The sequence below is a fragment of the Homalodisca vitripennis genome, chromosome 4, assembly GCF_021130785.1.
Source record: "Homalodisca vitripennis isolate AUS2020 chromosome 4, UT_GWSS_2.1, whole genome shotgun sequence".
NCBI classification, from domain to species: Eukaryota; Metazoa; Arthropoda; class Insecta; order Hemiptera; family Cicadellidae; genus Homalodisca; species Homalodisca vitripennis.
Window position 1 is genome coordinate 72335894 of NC_060210.1, and position 9214 is coordinate 72345107.

The 9214-nt window shown below is 31.0% G+C and overlaps 1 long non-coding RNA gene across 1 annotated transcript; it reads left to right on the plus strand.

The window, feature by feature from the left end:
- Positions 1-1728: 1728 nt before the first annotated feature.
- LOC124359530 lies at positions 1729-3948 on the plus strand. The gene is made up of 2 exons (XR_006922157.1): positions 1729-2217; positions 3589-3948. It is a non-coding gene; the product is annotated as an uncharacterized LOC124359530 (long non-coding RNA).
- Positions 3949-9214: the final 5266 nt, after the last annotated feature.

The window sequence follows — 9214 nt, forward strand, 5'->3', positions numbered from 1 at the left end:
TAAATGAAACGAAAACAAAACATTTAGTGGACAGACGAAAGCTTGAAGTTGGAATTCTACCTGGCATAGAAAGAGTAGATGTAGCAAAGTGTCTAGATGTTATAATTGACAAAGATCTTAACTGGACTTCTCATGTTGACAGTCTATGTAAGAAGCTAAGTTTCGGGCTATACGTCATCCAAAGAATTAAGACAATAAGTGATGTTCAAACTGCCAAAACGGCCTACTATGCACTTTTTGAAGCCCATATTCGGTATAATCTCTAGTTTGGGTATATCTAGTTCAGTAAATATACAAAGAACCCCAATCTTACAAAAGAAATTCATAAGAATACTAGCTGGATTACAGCCTAGAGACAGGTGTAGAGCTGCTTTTGTTGAACACTCAATTCAAACTGTAGTGTCACTCTATATCCTCAATGTAATAACCTACGCACATGAGAAAAATCTGAACCGAGGCAGTGACGTACACCAACATAACACTCGCTATGCTGCATACTTCACTCTTCCTCTTCCTCAACACCAATCCGCTCAGTTTGAAGAAAAGCCATCTTATATGGGAGCAAAGCTGTTCAACTGCCTGCCCGCTTATATACAATCTCAATAAAATATTAAGAAAACGCTGAATAACTGGCTTCTAAAACACCAATTTTTATTCAATAAATGAGTTTTTATCTTGGAGAACTGTTGATGTAAACCTAATGTGATAACTGACACAACTAAATTGTTTTTTTTCTTTCTAATTATTTAATATTGTATCTTTGACGCTAATGTTATTCTCTATAAATTGTGCAAATAAAGTCTATTGTCTAAACCTCCTGATATCACGTAATAACAAGTAGTAGATAGAGACAGAGCCTTTTCGCCTACATCGCTTCCTTTTGGGGGGCAGAAAACAAGAACCGATCATGCTAATGACATATGATTTCCACAGTACATCAAATAGTCTGATTTTTTCCAAATAATTTAGTTATTTTTAGTTCCATGACAAGAAAAACACTTCCAAAAGTAGTGGCCTCTGGATAATACTAAAGTACTAAAACTTCCACCCCAAAAACATAAAATCAGATTCTCAGAGTAGTCTTAACCATTGAGTATGATCCATTAGCCTATGAGAAGATATTTGATCTATTGCTAAAATATGTTGGCACTTGGATCGTGTTTGCGCGCTATCTATTGGTAAAAAAAGAAAAAGTACATTTTTCCATAAGGTAGGAGCACACAGTCGAGCGTCACTGGTTCACCAAGTTTCGAGAGTAGAGGTGTAATCTCAACGGCATCCTGGTGGGGTCTGGTTAATCTCACTATCCGGAAAGGTGTCTTATCCTATATATACCACTTAAAGGTATTAAAAAAATTACCTATGTTACAATCGGGTAAGGACTGCAGTGTTTGAAGGCAGTGGGTGATCTTTGATAGCACCCTTATCCACAAAGGACATGTATACCATTATCAAACTCGCTATTTTCTTCGTAAAAATGAAGTTTAATCCAAACTTCAAACCAGTAGCCCAGATTGATTTCGATATATTACCCTGAGTAATAGGCTTAGCTAACATTTAGTCAAATCCAATATCGATGCATACACCGATATTGATAACAACTTTCCCTCAGCCGAAATCAAGTTCCATACAAATGGAGTTTTTTTAAACATGGACTCCGAGGATACCCCCGCAGAAAATTTTTAAATTATAACCTCTAAAACGAGATGTGTGTTAATAATACTTGTTTTTAATAGTGTTATAATACTGTAAACTGTTCATTGATTAAAAAAGGAAGCAACTCTGTTACTCGCTTGTACAAGACAGACATAATAATCTTAATACCATTAAAAATATAAAAAACATACATTAAAAAGTCTATTATATTATGGCTTGATAGTATTTCAAAGATTTTCAAGCTCCGCTCCTTTGCATCTACAGGTTTGTCAGTAGGGCATGTGACCAGGTTTGAGAACTGTTAGTTGCTCTAATAGTAATTTGAAGGCCGCTTGAAAAAACGGTGTGCACGGATTCAGACTGAAAATCGTAGTGAACATTCTTTTTGAGAGGTTGTATATGACGCTTGTCACCAGCTCTTGATGATTGACAATTGGAGTTGTCACTCTGACTATTGGAGTTGTATTATTTTATTAACGTGGTATAACTCTCAGTTTACCATCACTGAAAGCTCCTTTTTGCATCTACAGTATCAGTGTTGACCTTCCTCTAAAAACCTGGGTACTTTTACTTTAAAGCTTATTTAGGTAAAATACAGTAGTTTCCTGATTTTTCAGAAGTTATGAGAGCATAGATAACTCTGTTAGAATGTTGCACATTATTAACTAATTTTGATAAAAATCCAGGAGATAGCAAATTTTTGACAAACCAGCTGTATATTGCTCGTTCTCTGAACGTTTTCTTAAGCAATCACAGAGATCTCTAAGTAGTGGAAATAAGTAGATCACTAAAAGAATATGTTAGTACCATTGGCGAGGTTTCATTAGTGTTCATTCTATTAGTTACTTTTAATTTTACTGCACAAATAAGTATTAATATGAAGGTAATTTTACCATACCCATACTTGTTTGCTAAGAAATTAGCATCTTTACTAAATTTTATTTTAAAACATTGTAAATGTTAAACTATGAAGTTTTACTAAAAACGCCTATTTACCAAGATTTAAACAATATTTCACTACCAAAATAAATAATTAAAAAGAATATCATGGGTATGTTCTGAAAGTGCTTTTCGATAGTGATTTCAAACGTTGTTCAATAGAAACTGGGAGCCGTTTAAATGTTCAATTTTGATCTCATTTCAACAGCCACCAATTTGTAATGAATTAATTTTATTAAGTGCTGTTTGCAGCATTATGTTCTAGGTGCTAAATACCTTTAACACCTAAACTTACATTTAAGATTTGCATCACTCCCTCCACAGGCTGTCCTTCCAATCATGTAGATGTGTGATGAATATTGCATAAAACAGTAGTTGAGATAGCTGTATATTATTGAAAAATATTTGTAGATTTTATCTGTTATGGTTTAAAAAATGAAGGTGTTTCCAGACATTGTACATATCCTGTATACGAATATAAATATTGTAAATCATTGGTATGAAGATATTCGTTCCTTAAACAATTCATTAACATAAGGACTCTAAAATGCAAATTTCTGAAGTAAAATATTTATGGATTTGAGACGAGTATCTGTATTTATAATGGAGTTTGAAATTGTAGCCACATGTTAAAAGTGGAACCTCAGATGTGCAGACAGCAATTGTCTTAATGACATTGTTCACAAAGGGCAATTTCCAATCCCTGCAGTTTCAAAACACAATCTTATTTACTGTGTGCTTTCCTATAAAACTGGTAAGCTTACTGGAAGGTTTTTGAAATATAAGGATTTTAGGTTTGAATGATGATGCCTTCCTTGAATGTACTTTAAATCAACCGTTAATGAAATGGTTGCTACATTAAACTCACTGATTCTGTCACTTTTCAACAATTAATTGTGGAACAAGTGTCACTCTCCAATTGTTAAAAAGTGAGTGAATAAAAGGTGCCAAGTACCTTAGCTCTCTTCAAAACATTTTTTATTTGTTGAATAGAGATGCAAGTCTACTGGAAAGCCTGGGGAACTGGAGACGCAGTGGCCATGGCTCAGCATCGCCAACTCAGAAACAGAGCCTTCCTAATTCTAGGTTTAACATCAAAACGTTATTTGCTAACAAGAAACAGGATTCATTGGTCATGTGGCGCAATGTTAAAACGTTGGGCTTTGGCAAGCAGCCCTCTGCAGAAAAATTGTTCGTTGGCCTGCATGTTCCCAAGATTTGACACCATTGCGTAAGAAAATCGCTAACAATGTATATGTGCAGTGCAACAAGTAGTGTTAAAATCAGGTGTTTGTGATGCAGAGAAGGAGTCATGTTAAAAACCATTTTAAAATTAAAATTTACTTAAACTGAGTCTTTACGTTTAAATTCCTATTCAATAAAACAAAATTGTATTTATTATATACTTTTTTAGTTAGATTTAAATATGTTCCGTTAAACATTTAATTAAGTTGTTTAATTCTTTTATATGATTTTTAATCTTTATAAGATATGATACAATTTAAAACTAACATGCTATTCTGTTAATCAGTCACAAACATGTCAGTAACGGTCATTTTTAAACTGACAATGTCCATATAGTTCTGTGTTTTACTAAACAGCTCATTACAACACTATGTGCAATGAAGTATCTAACATGTTCACCAATCATCTGAATAGTTTAATAAAAGTTCCCTTTAAACAACCATACAACAAAAAACATTTTTATGAATAATTTGACAAAACCCACAAGGAAAGATTAACATAAATGGTATTTTGGAATTCAGTTAATAATCAAATTTATTTTGATTAAGTAAAATATTGATTGTTGCATTAAAAAATTTATTTAATCCCTACACCACCTTATTGCAGACCTTGAACATTTCTTCATTACAATATTTATATACTAGAACAAATTTCATGTAAAAAAAACGTAACATTATATATACTAATAAGAGAGCTGAGATAGAATGAAAAGTTTGACAGAAAACAGTTCATTGAACGCAGTGTGTATGCGTAAATGAAGCACCCAATAATTAACATAATCACATTGATTTGTTGGTCTTGGTATTATGTACATCTTTGTCCATTTAATCTTTGTTGTACCTCTTATAGTTTTCAAGATTCCTTGAGTGTGCATAAAATTTGAAACACACTGTATATGTAAAATAAACTAAGAACTTTTTCTTTTACCTATAAAACTTCCAATCAAATAAGTGATTCATGGTTATACATCAAGGAAAGAAGTATTTTAAATGTAAAGTAAACATGGCGAAGTTAATTAATTTAGTCAATATATTTTAAAAAGCATTCCTTAGTGTATTTTTAATTTAGTGGTATGTTTAATTTATCACAACTAATGTCAAACTACAAATTTTCTTAAAACATTAACATTTTATTTCAAATTATGGTTGAAACTACAAGATAAAGCCAAAATAATAAAAAAAAGGAAAGCAGGAGATAATGTGGAAGGGAAGCAGATAGATCAGGTGATAAAGTTGAGTGAATCACCCAGATGAAAACAACTAGATGATTTCATTGGCTGGTAAAATAATTTGTTAGTTCCACCACTATTATCTTGAGGTCAGCAATGATGAGTGGGTAGAATGTCCATCTTGACACACCTTTCTTGCTACTTCAAATATTGCTAGCAAACTTTCCAAATAACTTGCTATTTGTAGAGAAAATATTGGAAATGTAAACTCTGTTGAGATTTGAAATGCAATTTTGATATTGCAGTTTCAGGAAATTAACGTCTAAAAAAATAAATAAAAAGTTATGACATACAATTTAACTTTTATAATTTGTAAAGATGAAAAGAGCCTGTCTTTATTATTTATTCTTCTTTATTCTTTATTAGCAGTTACTAAGTGTATTTATTTTTAATTCAATTTCTATAAAAGAATATTCCTTCACTACAATATTTGTTATAAAATTATGTATATAAAAACTGTGCTTATATATTTGAATAATTGTTACTATGAATATAAACTGTAAAATTTAAATCATCTGAATGACAATGATATGTCAACAACAATACAGTGTTACTACCAAACTATATTAACGAAATATTTCAGCCAGTGAGAATGAAATTTGCAATAGAAATGAAAAAAGCTGTTATCTATACAGCCAAATACAAGTACAATTTTCATCATAATGTAGTATTACAATTCAAAGAAAACATTATTATTGTACCTTCACAAATAAAACCAGTGTTTTGTTATTAAAACTTGTCATCTTTAATCAGTAAATGTATTAAAAGTGAATATAAGAGCAATCTAGCAGACTTTTTATGACTACATGGAGTTGTAGAACTATAAAGTTAGTGTATGTGTGGGTATTATACGTAGAATTTGTCCTGCTACGACTAATACTCATAAGCCGATCCCAATAAATTACACAATAAGCGTAAAATGTATAACAAATCTTATATAGTTTTGCCAGTTATTATCTAGCAGATTGGAAATTTTCGATTGTTTTCTTAATGAGACAGTATATACTTTAAAAGAACCCTATAAAACATTAGATATATTGACAAGCATTTTCAATAGCCTTACTTGATTATTGAAGTTATTTAAATATATCCATGTAAAATTTCAACTGTTATTTACACATAAAATGGGTGAATCGGTGGTGAGTGCAAGAAAGGCTCTAACTTTTATAAAAATCAGCAACCAAGTTGCTCGCTTGAAGCTATAGTCTAAATATATGAAGCTATATTTTTGAACCTATAGTCATAATAATTTATAATAGCAATATTGTACAACCAACTGCTTGTTAGCAATTATTGTAGCTAATATGACAAAGTATAGTTTGAATGAATAGTTTACAACAGTTATCCGTAATCATTAGTTATCACTTATATTATTGTTGTTTTTTTGTACTGTTTAAAGCTTTTTACATCTGCTATCTTGAAACCTTGCCAGATTAGACAAAAATCAAATTTTGTTTTAAATAACCTAAGAGTGTTCAATACTTTCAGTTTTGTTTTTATTCTCTTCAGTAAAGGAAACGGAACAAATAAGGAATCCTTAAAATCTTGTTTAGTTACACGGTTTTAACTGGCCAGTTCAAATTCAAATTAATTTATTATCTAAATAGATATATTTTAGTAACAGTAACTGTATATCTCAGCTGTCAAGGCTTTAATGGATACACGTCACATTTAAGGTTAAAAATCCTTAATGTAGTCAAAGTCAATGATGGTAAAGTAGTGTAAACTGTGTATTTATCCCACACATCACCGATTTTCATAAAAATTTTGATTTAGATTTTAATTGTCTTCTATTTCAAAGTGTACACTCTACCGGGGGTTGTTTTTTCCCTGGGAGTGGATGCCACCCCTTCTCGGGGGTGAGCAATATTTCATTGAAAATAAGTGCAGAAATCGATAAATTGAATGATTCTAAGCAACTCTTGTTCTATGAAGTTTTTTCTTAAAGTCAATACTTTTCGACTTATTTGAAAGTGAAATTTTCGGTTTTCAGGCATACGTATAATTACTAATTTATTAACACAGTCGTAGGTGGTTGGTCGGCGAATGCAGACCTATTATGACCCGTATTCTGTAGTTCAGTTTTATTAATTAGTGTTGTGTTTAGTATTTTATTGAGTGCGTGTTTTAGAGTAAGTGAAGTTGACATACAACATGGTGGTTGTGATTCCTGACTTAACACGTGTCACAAAGCTCTGTTATGATTTGTTTATTATAACCTAGTTTGTAATTAGGTGTTAGGTTAGTTATTTACCTGAAGAAGAGATCGGATTGCAGATCTCGAAACGTAGTGTTACTGATTTTTTTTCTCACTGAACGATGATAAATGTCCGGAAAAATCCTGTTTCCTTCACAATCCTTCCATCATCAAAAACAAACTTCATATAATGGTTTTTTTTAGAAAATACATAGAGGTTACACACCAGATCACGAAAAGCACTGTACAAGAACGAGTTGGAATAAGAGCCTCTTATAATTCGAATAGCTCTATTTTGTTCAATGAATGTTTTGTGACATGGATAGAGCTTCCCCATAACTCCATCCCATAATAAGCCATGAGAGGAGAAGCAGCTTCCCGCTTCATCTAGGGTAGTGTCCTCAAAGCAAAGCTAACTCGACTTAGTCTGGGACATAGTTCAGAAATATTAGGACCCCAAGTCAAATAACTGTCAATTGTGATTCCAAGAAACTTCATAGTAATGCTTTCTTCAATGTTAGAGAAAAAGTATTTTTTAGGTTTATTTCGTGTCAAAAAATAAATCACAATTGTTTCAAATTAAATAATTATTTGAGTTTAATTAGTTTTTACTTTCTTACAATTCGGACCTCTGAATAGCACAATAGTTATCGTCTGTATAAAAATCCGGGTATATGTAGCCTAACTTCATTAATAAAAACAAAACAGACAATAGTCCAAGAATCAACCCCTGTGACACTCTGTAGATTCACTTTGAATAAACGTCACAGCTTACGTCAACAAATTATTGTTGATTTGAACCAAACAAGAGGCATACTTCAGACACCATACATTTAAAGCTTTCTGTTTAAACTGCCAAGATCCACCAGATGAAAGACTTTAAGAAGGCCACAAAATATCCCAAAGTCAGCTCATAACACTCAAGGCTTAGGAAACCATGAGATAGAAAGTCAACAACAGCATTGGTTGTAAGCTGATTTGACCTAAAATCGAACTGGTGTGAACCAGAAGGTAAAATCTATCTGATGTTTTAGCAACTTTGTCATGTTCAAGCATTTCTAGGGCCTTTGACACAGTTGACAATAGGGCAATTGAATGATAATTATCCACTTTGCTTCTATCATCCTTTTTGAAGATAGTAATGATTTTTGCTATCTTGATAATATCAGGAGAAATATCTAAAGTCAGAGATTCGTTAAAAATACATACCATGAGTTGAAATAAATTTTAAAATAACTTTTTGGGAAATTTCATCCAATCTGTATATTTTGGACTTATGTAAGGTAAATGTACAAATTTACCATCAGAATACTTTACAAACTCACTTTCTAAAAATTGCATAAATTGTTCTTAACTTAAATTGTATTTGTATTCTGTTTCACTTCAGTGAAATTATGGAATTGCTTTAATATAAAAATAAGTAACAAATACTCGTAGCGGTTTTATAAAACTGAAATAATACGTCTGTATTAGAGAGCCTAAATACATATTTATTAATAATACAACATTTGTTGAATTAAGGAATGCTAAAATCTAATCGTTATACTAATTCTCAAGACTACATAAAGTAAACTAACAAAACAACATCAATAATTAATCTGTGTTGGTTTTTATGTTTATTTTAAATAATATTAATAACAAATACATTATGCAAGAAAATTTTACTATACTTTAGAATTAACATTGCAATATGTATACTCGATATTGTATAGTAAATTAAAATGTGCTTACTTTACAAGTATTAATAAGTGGAATTATATTATATTATTAACCTTTAAAGTTTAAACAAATTATTTATCAAAATTAAAAATAATAATTTAATAACTGAATATAAAAATATATGTATATGTATATAAAGAAAACTTTCTATGTTTGGGTTTGAGTTTTACTACCAAATTTTGTACTTATATTTATGTGATTTGAGAACATATTTAATAATGTAGACAAAA